Here is a 14,885-nt window from a genome sequence, read left to right on the forward strand (position 1 = left end):
CAAACAATGTCATCCGAACCCTCCCATCCTCCCTGCAAATTAGGAGTATCTTTCCATTAGCTCAACTGATGTATTCAACCCACTCCACAAGATCAAATATGGTGGATGCAAGGCAGTGGGCAGCGCTGCCACTGCCTGGAGTAGCCCTCAGCTGGAGGAATTTTCCTGACTTAAAGGTGTCAGATTGATCTAGTTTAGACAACAGGCTTTATTTTACCCTAAAAAAAGAGGAGTAAAACTTGCATGTAACACTACTAGCTGCAAGCCGGTTCCAGTTCTGCTGCCTCCTCGCTGGTCTATGTGACTGACATCTGACCAGGACACCCCAAAAATGTTCAGGAATTTCGTAAGGCCACTGCAAAGTCTCCCAGGAGGTGTCTGGCTTGCCCTGGTAGCTCCTTTTATAATCCAGTACAAAAAGTGAAAATCAAATGTCAAAGCAGCTGTTTATATTCTGTATCTCACCTTTACATAATTACTTACAATCTACTTGTTTGGGTCCACTCTCTAGAGTATGCAGTTTCTTTTCTCAATTAAATTTGTGAATAATTAATTAATTATACTTCCAATTATTTTAGCTCACAAGTAAACTAAATTTTATGTAGCTTTTAATGTAATCTTAGTTTCTCTCTGTCATAAAATACATCTTGCCAGTATCTGAGCTGTTCACAGCCCTTGACTCTGATCTTGCAGTGCATGACATATACACATAACCTTTGTACATATGAATCACCTCTAAATGAAATCTGCCATGATGTATGCATTGCTTCTCTGACTAACCTCTGTAATGCAACATAGGTTGGGTCATTCTTCTCATGCAGCATCAGAAATAGGGTAAAACATAATCTATAGGAAGATAACAAAGAACTACCACATAAATGATAACTTTTGTGGTCTAGTGAATTACCTTAAGGAAATATAGTTTTAAATGAACTGATTTGGAACAAGATATTTTACTTCAATAATCTGAAATAAATTATGCAGATGTGGGAATGTAATTTTTTCTTAAAAAACAAACACTCAACTGAAATGCTCAGTATTTTCTAATTTTCCCAGAGTGTTTCATTCCATGAGAAGTATGTATATTTCCATTCTTGCTTTTAAGATATAGAAGTATTAGAGCTATCAATAAAATTATCTGAAATATTAACATTATATTAAAAATATCTTTTTCTCCACAGAATTAAAAAAACCCTGATTTTCATTAAGCTCTATTTAATAACCAAGTTAAATAAATAACCTCGATGCTACCATTCATTAAAGTGCTCACTTCAGGAGCTCCTTTGCAGTTAACCAGGAAACTTGCCAGATTCTCTGCACACAGCAGTGACTTGGTGTTGTGGTTTAACCCTGGCTGGCAACCAAGCACCACACAGCCCGCTCGCTCCTCCTCACCCAGAGGGATGGGCAGGAGAATAGGAAAGGGATAGAAAACTCAAGGGTTGAGATAAGAACAATTTAACAGGTAAAGCAAAAGTTGTGCATGCAAGCAAAGCAAACAGGGAATTCATTCACTGCTTTCCATCGGCAGGAAGACGAATGCCATAATGCTGCATGTCCCCCCCTTCCTTCTTCTTCCCCCTGTTTATATACTCAGCATGATGCCATATGGTACGGAATACTGCTTTGGCTAGTTTGGGTCAGCTGTAGCTGTCCCCTCTCCCAATGTCCCATGCCCCTCCAGCCCTCTCGCTGGCAGGGCCCAAGAAACTGAAAAGTCCTTGACTGGGTATAAACATCACCCAGCAACAACCAAACCCATCCGTGTGCTGTCAGCATTGTTCTCACACCAAATCCAAAACACAACGCTGCACCAGCTGCTAAGAAGAAAATTAACTCTGTCCCAGCTGAAACCAGGGCACTGGTTTGTGCACACCAGGGAGCAGTAAAAGCCTGGCTCGTCCACTGAAGAGGATGAGCTGGGAGCCGAGAGTGGCCGCAGCACAGGCAGGGAGGGCACTGCCCTCCCAGATGAAGCCATAGCCCTACTGCATCAGGGCAGGGTGGTGAGAGGGACAGGGTCTATCGACATTCCCAGACAAGGTGAAGTATTGAGTCAGGTCTGAGGTGAGCCCAGGGATCTCCTCAGGAGAGGCAGGAGGCATGCCTAGAGACAAGGCTACCTACAGTATAGGTGCAAGTCTATCCAAGAAACCCACAAACCAAGACAGCCTGTCTTCTCCCTCCCTGTGCTTCTTACTAGGTTCTAGTCACAAGATTAAGTCAGCCGCCTTAAACGAGGATATCATATAACCTCAGTTTTGTGGTTCAATAGGTTGTTGTAAGCTTCTCTTACAGAGAACATATTTTAAAAATCTTCCTTTGAAGAAGAACTTTGTGTTGGTGGCATACAGTCCTCAAACCCAGCAATAAACAATACAAAGAAGAAATCTAGCCAGAGTTGCTCAAGATCCCTTTTTTTGCCAGGGCTTGTGTATGCAGAATTGCCGATGTGCAGATCATTGGGGTCAGAGAAAGGGTCTGACTGACTGCTGAATTAAAGGTCTCATCACTAAATAAACTTAACTCATAAAGTAATTAACAGCTTCCCTTGAAAATTCTCAGAAAATTAACTTTTTACTTAAAGAGTAAGTGCAGTAATTCAGAGTATGATTTAGTGCATTCTTTATACATAATAAATAGGAAGAAACACTGCAAAACTGAGTGCAAAACTATGCAATTTCAAACAAACTCTCATTTTCATGCTGATAATAAAAGCTGTATCACATTGTGCCTAATCACAGCAGACCAGAAGACTTCTGCGTGCACAGTTTAATATCGATATACAGACAGCTAGGAATTATCACTAGATTAATTGTATGTATAAGAAACCAGACAGTGGAGTGCTGTGGTATGGGTAGCATGGTCTTTTAGCTAAGCCTAAGCACATGAGCTACTCTTGTGCCCTTTTGTTTTCTGAAGAAGCAGGAAACACTGGATAGACAACCTGGCTGTGGTGTAGCTTTACCTCTGGAGTCACCAGCAGTGTATTTGTACTTCTCTGAAGCATGAGAAATGCAATGTAAGCTGAAACACCATAATATTCTCTCCCCTGTGCTGTGAAGGAGTCATTACAGTACAGTTTTGCTCAGTAACACCAGGAATATACAGCTGTAGTGCGTCTGTCTCTGCTTTATGTCTTTCAAGCCTCAGCTTGCCTCCATTGAGTCCTATTATACAGTCTCTGATCATGTTGCACTTCAAGGTTGCAGAGAGAGGTGCTAGAATTCCCCAGGTAAATAGTCATGGACCAACCTGTTTCTGCATTCCTTTGTGCTGTCAGTTAGTGTTTAGTTTATGCACTGGAAGGAAAAAAATGTTTATGACCTTCATAAAAGAAGAAGAGCTATTGCTGTTTAAATACTCTTGTGGAAGTTTTCATTATCCACAGAATGGCTAATCCCTTTCTGAATGCTATTCAAGCTCTTGGCTTTTATTATCTAACTCACAAAGAAACAAATGACATTATAATTCAGGGAAGCTGGGTCAGATGCTGCAGTTCTGTCGAGATCCTCAGTTTTAGCCAAGTAGGACACTGTGAAAACTGAGAGCTGAGGAACAGTTTTTAAAGAAATGCAAAGTCTCTGCATTTTTGTATTAATATTTTTGCTTTTTACTCAAATTATAAGCTGGATACAGTTCAAAAACTGTTACATCCTACTCAAAACTGGTATCTCTAATGCTGTTTTAGCTGATGGCAGTCTCAACAGAAACTTTTGTAATAGATATGTGAGTATGTGAGCATGAATATATAATACAAAAAGAAACTCATTACATTTCATGCGCACCAAGTTTGTGTGAAGCTGTAGTTACCCCCTTTGAATTATTCTGCTGCTACTAAGACAGAAGGATAAAAGAAGATGTCTGTAGGGTTCATAAAGCTCTGGTGGGGATGGATCCTTGAGTCCTCATGGTAGGGACTGTCCCGGGAACTCAGCCCCTCCTTCTCTGAAAATGACTCTGTTGGCCAGTGCTGATTGCTTTTCAGCCAGGTTTGCAGCTGGGTACAGGGCTGCTTTGGTGTAGCTTTACTAAGTAAGGTGTCTCTAACTCTAAACCAGAGGTGAGCCTATAATTCAAAGGGAAAAAAGAAGTCTACACCACTTTTATGTTCATTTCACAGTTCATGGTGAGAAATCATTCTTATTTTTCAAGCTCCTAGAGTGCTAAGCTGAGAAAATGGGCCTTCAGTAATTTTCTTTTAATTGGGAGCTCAGCAGTACAAAGGTGGCACAGGCTGGTATATATTTTGAAATAGCCTGCTGCAGCTAGCACTGTGGCAATAATTGAGTCTAGATGTGACTAAAGTATAGTCCATATAATGGCAATAATAGGTGCCAAAGTCAGGCGTTCTTTCATAGGTGATAAAAGGATAATTTAACACATGCTATATCTGATTCTTTTTTCAGAGAGTAACATCAGATCAGGGTTTCAGTTCCTACTTTAGTTAACTATTAAAGGACTCACCAATAACTTTATTGCTGCCACTTATTTTTAATACGTTTTGTCCAACCTTTTTTTCCCCCAATTTTCTATGACTTTCTTTAAGAAATTCTCAGTTACATGAGCATATTTTTGGAAACTGTTGCTGACATGAATGTGAAATATACAGCTGCAGGTTATAGTTTGAAAATGTACTCCCTCGGTCAAAACTTTTTCTTGTGTTCCTCAGCCCTTTTTACTGGCATCTGCCCCCAGTTATCCTATCAAAACATCACAGTTAAAATTGGAGGGCCCATTCAGAAACCTAAACATCTGCATTTATGCCATTTCAAATATCCTGAGTAACTGAAATACCCTCCTGGGACTGGCAGGTATGGACAGGACTATGTGAGACTTATTCCTTTGTGGAGAATCTAAAGGAGGATCTAATATGACACTAAATACCTGTGTTTAGGCATCTAAATTACTTCCTTGGTGTCTCTTTTTTGAATCCTAGCAAGCAATGCCTGAGGAGTTAAGTGTACGGTATTGACATTGACTCCAGTAGGACTCATGGACTCTCAGTACTTCTCCAAGTCAAGCCATGAGGATTACAACCACTGAGAAACTTGTGTGGTATATAGATACCTCAATTCAATCTCACAGTCCTCAGAGCCTGCCCTCAGCTGTGGAGCTGCCCATGCTGCTTTTGTTCAGGAAGCAAGAAAATTCTCAGTCTGGACTTGGACTAAGTTGCCTTTGACTTAATAAGTCCCTGTGCCCTGTTCATATAGCTCATGCCCACACCCCGTCCGTGCACATACAGGAACTCTCCCCTCCCTGTATTTTTGTAGGACTATCTCAAATATGTCTTTAGATGTTCTACTCTGGATTCTGCACAAAATATAGATTTGTTCCCAGTAGCATTTGGTAATGGGGTAACCTCTCAACCCACCTTCCAACAACCCTGCAGCTTTCCCTGAGATACTTAACCCTGTATTCTGCTCCTTGGGCCAAACACTGGCTCTTTAGCAATCCCTTGCTGGTTTCTCCCTCTCTGTCTTCCCTTTGCTTCTCCCTCTGCAGTGCCCTCCAGCCACTAGCATTTGCTGTTTGCTTCCCTGAACCAGATGCATAGCCTGTCTTCTTGGGATCCCAGTAGATGCCAGGAATATTTCTGCCAGTGGATCTCAGGATTTCTGTTCTCCCATGGGAACATCTGGGATGAGTGCTTACCTAATCCTACTCTTCTGGTAGCTCTGCTTTGTACAGTAGCTCATTACTTAGCACAGACAACCCTGATATGAAACAGACAGGACCAGCTCCCTTCACTGCCTCACAGACTCTGAGTCTCCAAGTGCCACCTCTCTGATGCAGGGCTGCAGAGCTCTGAGACAGGACGTTTTAATACTTTGCAGCTGAAACTGTTCCTCTTTGCATGAACTAAGAGCTCATTGACTATGAGTTAATACCCGTCCTGAATAGGATGAAAGAAAGCAATCTGAACATGACTTCAGCAGCTGCAGGGCTCTACTGGGAACAGAAAGTTCCTGCTACAATAAGTGATCATGGTGAAATGCATTTGAGTATTCACAAGAGATTCTTATGATAACGAACATATATGAGATGGGTGTTACATGCTTATTCTGGCATGCTTCCTGTGCACCTTCAGTATCTATTTAATGTAGACTTTATGGATGTCATGTTACTATAACATAAAATCACAGCATCACAGCATAGTTGAGGTAGGAAGCGACATCTGCAGATCATCTTGTCCAGCTGTATTATGGGCCACTGAGGCACATCTATACCAGTAGGTGCAGGGAAAGTCTTGTCCCTCCTCTGTACGGTGGATGGGCTGAAAAACCTGAGCTGGCAGCGCATGTGCTAACACTAACATGTGCAGCACACCAGGAGAGCTGTGGGACACAACGTGAAACATAAGCTACCACAAACACACCCACTCCTGGAAAGAAGTATAGATGTATAGGTGCTGCACAGTATCTTTGTCATTATACTGCGTCTGCATCTCAGCTGAAGGGTCAACATAGGCTGCAGTGTCAGATTTATTGGCTCAGAGTTTTACTAGCTTATGGGTCTCCCTGGCACTCTGTTATTCTGTGTAAGTGTGCTTAATCTTTCAGCTAGGTGTTGCATTAAGCAGCCTTCCTGGTGGGTGACTGATGCTGCTCCCTCTGCTTGAAAGGATCCATATCAAGTTCAAATTAAAGACTGTCTGAGAGATTCATTAAAAACAAAGGCTGTGAAGGGTAGAGTCCAATGACAGGATCTAAAAGATACTTTTGGTATTATAGATACTTTTGGTATTAAGATAATTTTAGGTATTATAGGTTAATTCTTTGCATTGCTGGAATTAGTGGGATGAATTCTGTATTCTAAATTATGAAAAAAAAAAGGCTGCTAAAAATAGTAACAACAAAATTTTATCAAGACTTTAGGCTGAAATCTGTTTGGCAAATTTCCAGTCCCCAGAGATTTTTATTTATCAAGTATAGAGTCTTGGCTAAATTACAAGGAAAAATATCCAGAAGTTAATAGTTCAACAAGTTTTATATTTGTTTGAATCAAAAGTATCTGCAAAGATTATGAAAGTAGAGAAAATTTTTCAGAGAGGCAACATGCCATGTAGCATGATCCTTGCTCAGTTATAGTGATTCATGGTAAGCAAGCCCTATTCTTTTCAATCACAAATGTTGATTTAATTTTCTCAGCATTCCTGAAAACCAGGCCTCAGTGGGATGCATTCTTAATATTATGCATTTCTGTATTTGCTGTTGGATACCTTCATGGCTTTCTAAATTTTCACCTGCATTGCTATGGAGACCACTAAAATCCGATTATCATTGCTGAAGGAAATGTACACCACCACCTTAGCTTGAAGAGATTAAATAATTTTGCTTTGCACGCTGTTTGCCCCAAGAGCTGGTTAACACTGTCAACTTAGAACCACCCCTTCTGGGGCATTTTGCAGGAAAGTCAAGTGTGATTTATGACTTAAACTCCATTACTATGCTGATAATTCACAGCAGTAAAAAATTATACCCAGAATGATACGAAATATTTAGTTTTAGAACCCTGCCTGTAAGAAAACAGGAAGATATGATCTACTGTAACACTAAAGAGCCTTTCAATCTGTAGTGATTTTACCAGGTCAGGATCCTATGTAGTCCTCTGAGATTCTTGCTGTTACCAACAGGACAAGCCTGGGAGCCAGCTAAATGGCCTCTCCATGCCCTACATTCACTGTTGATAATCAAGAAAGGATTCAGCCTTCTTCTGCAACCACTTGAGGTCTGCAGATGAAAAACAATTTATAAAAGCATTTTTAAAGAGGAGCTCGTAAGCTCTGTGAGAGTTTTAGTTCTCCAAACACAGTGTCTTGCAACTTCACTGAAAAAAGTGAAGGTTCACACTCAAGGAGTTTGTCCCAGGCAGTGGAGGTGAGAAGGGATCTCTTCCATTTGCGCATACCCACTCACTCATGCTCTTCATTTCTCAGAGGAGACCACTTCACTGCATTTCTCTTCTCTGAAGAACCATGTAGTTTAACAGATGAGACAAACCACACACAAAAGGGGGATGAAGGTGATTGGTAAAAAGCTTGAGCTTGTCCCCTATAAAAAAATACCTTTGAAAAGTGCTATCTGAAGAAGCTGCTGGAATTCTAACATCTGCTCAAGTTCTTTGTTCTCTTGAGTAGGTAGCAGCAGCAGATGTGCTCTTTGTAGCTCTGTACTAAAAGGGGTTTCACAGAGCTTCTGCATATGATAGAGCAGTCAGCAATGTCATTTGTCTACATGGCTGCCTGCATGCAATTCCATGGGAAGGGATTTTTTTATCTCTTTTTTTTTTTTTTTTATTTTTTTGCCATTATTGATTGTCTGCTGCTATCATGTTATCTTTTGAAGTGTCTTGGGTCCTCCAAAACCAATGTGGAACAGATTGGTCAGAATGAGCCACATTTAAGCTGGTAGCACTCTTGAATTACTGTTTTTCTACCTTGTTGGTCTACCACAAAAAACACTCAGAACTTGCAATTCACTTACAAATGATCGTCACATAAATGGAGGAGTATCCAGATCTCAAAGGTCACTCATCCTTGAAATCAGGAAAATTGATTTTATATAGCTTGCTGCCGAAAACTACTTTTGTGTTCCTGAGACATGACCTGATTCATTTGCTCTCTGAAGCCTGCTACATTAAAGAATAGTGCTCAATGAACAGATTTGTAAAACAGCATTTCATACACTGATACATTGATTACAAGTAATGCAATATGTGACCACAAACACAGTAAACCTCCTGACATATATCACTGAAAATTGTCCTGTATAGAACTAAGAAAAGAAATGTCTAGGCATTTGTTTGCTTGGTATCACATATTGCATAAAACATGGTCCTCCTGTGTAAAGTAGAGTAATGATGGAGACCAGAATATAAAATATTGTCTATTGACCAAAAAAAAAAAAAGCAAGCAAAAAACTCACAACCCAAATTCATCACTTCAGACACTGATTTATATGTTTTATGCACAATGATTTGTGTAACAATTGTGTAGAAATTGTAGAAATCAGAATTTTGATTGACTAGAAATATGGATTGTGGCATAGCTCCACTGCTGATAAAAACTATCTGTTGCATTTTGATTTGCTGTTTTTAACTACAACACTGTTTTTGTAGACAAGGCAATCAAGCCATATAAAGATGGTCAAAGGGTAAATTAGAAAAAAACCCGGATAGGCTTGTATTCCTGAAAGCTTTCCTATTTTAATCAATTCTGCTTGTCAGTTTAAAAAGATACCTTTCTACTACCTTTGCTCTTTGTGTTTATGAATTAAAATATCTTTTTTGCAAATACATTGTGAACGTTATATTTGCTAAATGTTTACTTTTTCATAATTCCTTTCAGTTTAACATAGTAAAGAGAGAGAAAAATGAGATTTAAAAAAAGATATTAAATTAAGAAATTGTGCTTTAAAAGTTCAAGAATATTTTGAAAACACTTGTCTGTGGTCTTCCCCTGCTAGTTAGAGATAGCAAACATAGCCTGCATGGGAATTATTTAAATAACTGCAGCTGAACTAACTTTATAGAACATTAAGCCAAATTCTTTGCTGGTTTAAGACAGTGCTACCTCATTTACCCGAGAGCTGTTTTATGTATTTTCACAATAAACCCCAGCATAACATATATAAAGCACTTACCTATGGAGGGTGGCTAATATAAGGTGAAGTGTCCAGTTGCTACTGGCAAACAATCAGTAGAAGTGGCCTGAGCAAGGGCTGCTGTCTAGGTTAATTTTTCTAGTGGTAGTGGCCAGTTGCCATCTTGTTACGATTACATAGCCCTTCTCCTCACAGGATCAGCATACATTTTCTTGGAGTTTGGCATTTAGATAGTGTCAGAAGTGCAGCTGTCTCATCTACAGTGTTTCCATCAATGGAAGCATAGATTTACAGTTAATGTAGTCACTCAAGTGAACAGACATCTATTAAATCCCTCACTCATCTTGTGGATTGAACAACCAGGCTAAAATTCTGAACAGCAGATTAATTTTTCGTGTGATAGGCTACACATTGCCACGTGTTGAATTCTTGGGAAGTTCAACCAAAATCAGCTGGAAATTTGGAGGCTTAGCTCTTGAAAGAATAGTCAGAATCATGGCATACAGATAGGGATGTGAAAATAAATAAATATGTGGGGGAGGTTTCTTCACAAGTACGAGTACATGTGCAGCACATCCCCTTTCCGTAATTTCCTCAGTCATCCCCAGGTGAGATCCTCTCAATGATCGCTCAAGTTTCAGTGCTGCCATTCAAGTTGCAGCCCTACCCCACTGTATATCCTCTGCTCCTCCACCTTGTCCCACTGTGTTCCTGCTGCATGAGCAATATTAGCAACCGCAATATGCGTTATCACTTTTTTTTTTCTTCAAATAACATGCTAAATGCTGCTGTAACTCCTCATAGGGTGAGCACTGATCCCAGTTTCTGCTTAAGAATCCAGCTGGAGCAGACACCGAAGGTACACATTTAATGACCAATACCTGCAGAGTTACCCCAGGGATGAGCTCCGTCCTTATTTTCCACAACATTAGTTGTCTGTAGTTGCAGAGAAACTTTTCTAATTATCTAGAGCACAAAGCAATGGGAGAATATTTTTTTTCATATATGCATAGCAACACATCATAGATATATTCACATATAGTAATACAGCACAGAGCAGTCTTGCAAAGCTTCTTTTCCATTGCTTTAGGCTGCTAAATATATATAGCCAGGATAGTATTAGAAAGTTTTAAATGTAACCTTTAGAAACAGTTTTGCTTGGTTAGTTGGATTTATATGGGATGGATGATATGGGAACTAGGTCTTCTGTTTTAATACAACGTGGTAATTGTGGATTAATTCTGTTCATACAAGTGTGGAACAGCAATCTTTTTTGGAGAGGTTAATCAAATGAATACTTACTATAGCAACCCAAAAATGTGTATCTGTGAAAAACTTTGAGCTCTTTTTTGTCTCGAATGAGTTAATAACCCTAATAAAAACTATCTGTTTCCTGTGGCACTCAGTGTTTTTCCTAAGCAGTTTGTCAGAGGGCTTTATCAGTTTTCCAGGACTGGCTGTTGTAAGGGCACAGATCACCACAGTAGGGCTGTCAACGCTGTACGCAGGTGCCTTTACTTTCTCTCTCTCTGCCATCCTCATGGCCAGAACATTTCATTGGTGAGAAATGCTCAGAGCTACAGTACTAACAGTACTAACTTGTTAAGTTGTGCTGGTTTTACTTAGTGTACAGAATCTTCCTGCATCTTTAGTCATATCCTTGGCTAGACCCTCCTTTTCCTGGGAACAGACTATCTGTATCAGGTCTGCCCTTAGTTGACTGTTCAGGTTGACAGCTGCTGGCCAAAAGAAACATATTTTCTCCTAGTTTAGGGTGTCCAATAGTCCTTAGCTTCACCACACACACTATCTTTCCTCTTGTGTAGAAGTCTAACCATACAGAGGTTGTCTTTCTGATCTGTGGCTGCCGGACCTCATTGGGTAACTTTGGTGAGCGCTAATGATGGAAAAGTGCTACAAGTTTATTTCAGGGAGGATAAAAGCCTGAAAACATGGAACTGAAGCCTGTCCATGCAGACATGGAACAAGGTTACTGTCTCAGAGTAAAGAATTTATGAGACCAGAAAATCTTTTCAGTGCTTTGTATTGGACTCAAGGCAAAGAGCCAGGATTGTATTACTTATGTGGAAAACTCCTCCACTCCTCTAATAATTTTGCATTATGTTTTTAAAATCGTTTTCCAACAGGTTCAAAACTCAAAAATATTTGTCTTTGTCCCTAATGGCAATAAATGGGGCTCATAATGGATCTTCATATGAGAAAATAAAAAATATACTGGAATATAATCCTGACTACAATATAATTGCATAAATTGTATTTTCTATACTTTATATAATCATGCAAAGGGTTAAGTATGCCTCTGTTCCAAATATATTTGCCCATAAAGTGTTAGAATGATTGATGTTTTAACCATCTAACACTGCAGGATATTCTTCCTCCTTATTCTTGGCTGATTGATGCCTTAATTTCAGTAATAACTGCCCTCATGCCTAGTATGATCCAACACAGAATTTAAGATTGCCAAACTGAATTTTTTTGGTTATGTTTATTACATAAGATCTTGACAGACAAGTACAGAAAATGAAATTATCTTTACTTTATTATCTTTTTTCCTCTCCATTCAGTTATATTCCTTATTTAAATTTTCTAGACTATTCAAGATTCTTCTGAACATGGAAACTAGAAACTTTTAAAGTTCTCGGCCTACCTTGTCTACTAAAAAGGAATTAGAAATTATTTCAATTGGCTACTATTTAATCTGTAGCAGGGTTCTTTCAGAGTGAGGAACTGGCCCTGTATTGTGCATAATAAGAGTAAGTTGTTCATAAATTTTACAAACTTGTGCAAAATCTGGCATAGCTGTAGTAATACGGACAACACATTTAGAAAAGTAGAAAATTAAATACCATGTATAGATCACACACATTTCAAAATAGTCTTGCTTCCCAACAATATCAATATAATTTTAAAATATTCTTTTATAATTTGTGGATGAGTTTTTCTTAGTTTGTATAGCAGCACCTTGTATATAGAATAATAAACTGTGAATAAAAAGTGTTTTTGAATACTAAACAGAAAATGATAAATATTCTTAACATATTTTTGTAAGTAATATTCACACTGCTTTAGTGATACATGAAACTTGGAAGCTTCCAAGATTAAGAAAATGCATTCCTCAAATTCAATGAAATATCACCACTGGGCCCCTCTTCTCTTTCACCCCACTGAAGAATTCCCTCTTTTCAGGAAGTTTTCATTTCTTCTCTGTCATTTTTTAACACAGGACTTGTCCTTAAATTTCTCAAACTGTCAAAATGGTAACAGGAGTTATCACATTATTTTTTCTATCTTACTTACTTACATAAGGTAAGTACTTCATATTATGGGTGCCTGTTTCTGTTTGTTCTGGTTGGAAAGTTTGTGAAGCACAAGTTGTATTACAGAGCTTTAATTGGTATTTTTCCATGAGAGAAATAAACTTTTTCCTGGAAAGTTTCTTACAGTCACATTTTAAGAGAAGAAATTACAAAACTGAATTAGTGCATAAATCAGAGAAAATATTTATTTACAGACATGTAAAAATTATGTTACAACATTTTAAAGCAAACTGTAATGAACCATCAATCTGCTCTACATGGGCAAACCCTGAACGTTTTAATTCTAACTTGCAGTGGTACCTATTAAAAATATGTCTGCTTACAAGATTGCAGCTATCTACATAGTTTAAGTACAATGATTTTTCAGAACTAAAAATGGATCTACAGAGAAAACTAATAAGAACTGCAACAATATGTAATACAAGAGTTTACAAAAGTAAAAATATTTTTTCTTGATCCAAACTTTAAAGCTTTTTAGTAAATGTTTTCCATTCATGCAGCTGAACAGGTTAGAAATGAGTATCTGAAATACACAGAGTGTATAGGTCTGTGTAGGAAATGAATTGGTGTAATTTGGGACTGTCCATAAAGGATTTTATAAGACTGTTGACTACCCAAACCAACTGACAAGATCCTTTATGTTTTCTGTTCTTCCATATTGCAAGGGATGAGCAATGTTAAAACCCCACAACTGACAAAACCCATGTAAAACAAGTAGAAGTAGTGATGACAAACAACACCCAGCATACTGCATACATGAAAAGTAGAGAACTATCAAGCTCTGTGGAAGCTGCCAGCATCCTCTGTAGTGATTTGAAGCAAACATGCCATTAAGAAACCTTGCTAGGAATTGACTGCATGGCACAAGCTTCTGGCTTGCAAATGAAATACTGCCTGATGGTGTTATCAGAGGTGTCTTTTTGTGTTCAAAATATATTCACGACTTAAACTATGGTGTGAAACAGTGTCAAGACTATGATGGTGCAATCATTTCCGTAAGTATATAATCTAAAGGTAATGATTGGAAAGAATTTATAATAATCTAGTAGAGTGCTTTCTTTGATTATTAGCTCGTTTGGAATGGAGGTGGTGAAGAAATGATACACATAGCTGTTACTCTCATGTAGTTTATTAACACCAACATCAGAACTGATCCCCTTGGATGACATTCTGCATCTCTTAAATGAGCCAACATATTATATAATTGAAATGGGCAAAATGCCCATTGAGCTGCTGAGGTTTGGAGTTCTTTTTTTTTAATTGTCAGCCAACGATGGAGATCACAAAACAGCAATTCTTTTTGCATTTTTACAGTTAAAAATGATCATAACCTATACTAATAGATAGAAAGTGGAGAAATATTTCACACTTTGATTTGATCTAATTTTTCAGTTACACAGAAGTATTTTTTGCTGTACTTTTCTGGGAGAGTCAGCCTAGGTGGATTCTCAAGCTGTGATTTTTTATACTCAGGCATGAACGTTTATGCTATTCTTGTCTTAATTAAGTAGCAAGGTACTACTCAGCACTTAGGTAAACCATGTAACTCCACAGAAAATAGACAAGTTAAATATAAGATACACAAACATAACTGAAAGTGCTATGTTACATAGTCTCCTAGTGAAGAAAATTCCCGCTCAGTAATAAATAATTAAATTCAAATGTATGCTTCTCTTCCAAATGTTTGAAGAATATCAGTCCCTCTTTGATGATGGTTCTCATGCTGGAAATGTGACTGGAGACCTGGAGCTCCCACCTCCTCATACCCCCACTGTTTGAGGTGAACCTACCATCTCAGAAACTGCTGTTTTTTATAGAAGTTGAAAGTTTGATCTGTTGAAGAGTCTTTCTGGTACCTTTCTTTCTCTCTTGCTTTCAGCCTACAGGGAGTGATTGAATGGGCAAGGCAAGGGTTCATCTTTGTGTTGCTGGATGATCC

The sequence above is a fragment of the Falco peregrinus genome, chromosome 3 (assembly GCF_023634155.1).
Source record: "Falco peregrinus isolate bFalPer1 chromosome 3, bFalPer1.pri, whole genome shotgun sequence".
Classification (NCBI taxonomy): domain Eukaryota; kingdom Metazoa; phylum Chordata; class Aves; order Falconiformes; family Falconidae; genus Falco; species Falco peregrinus.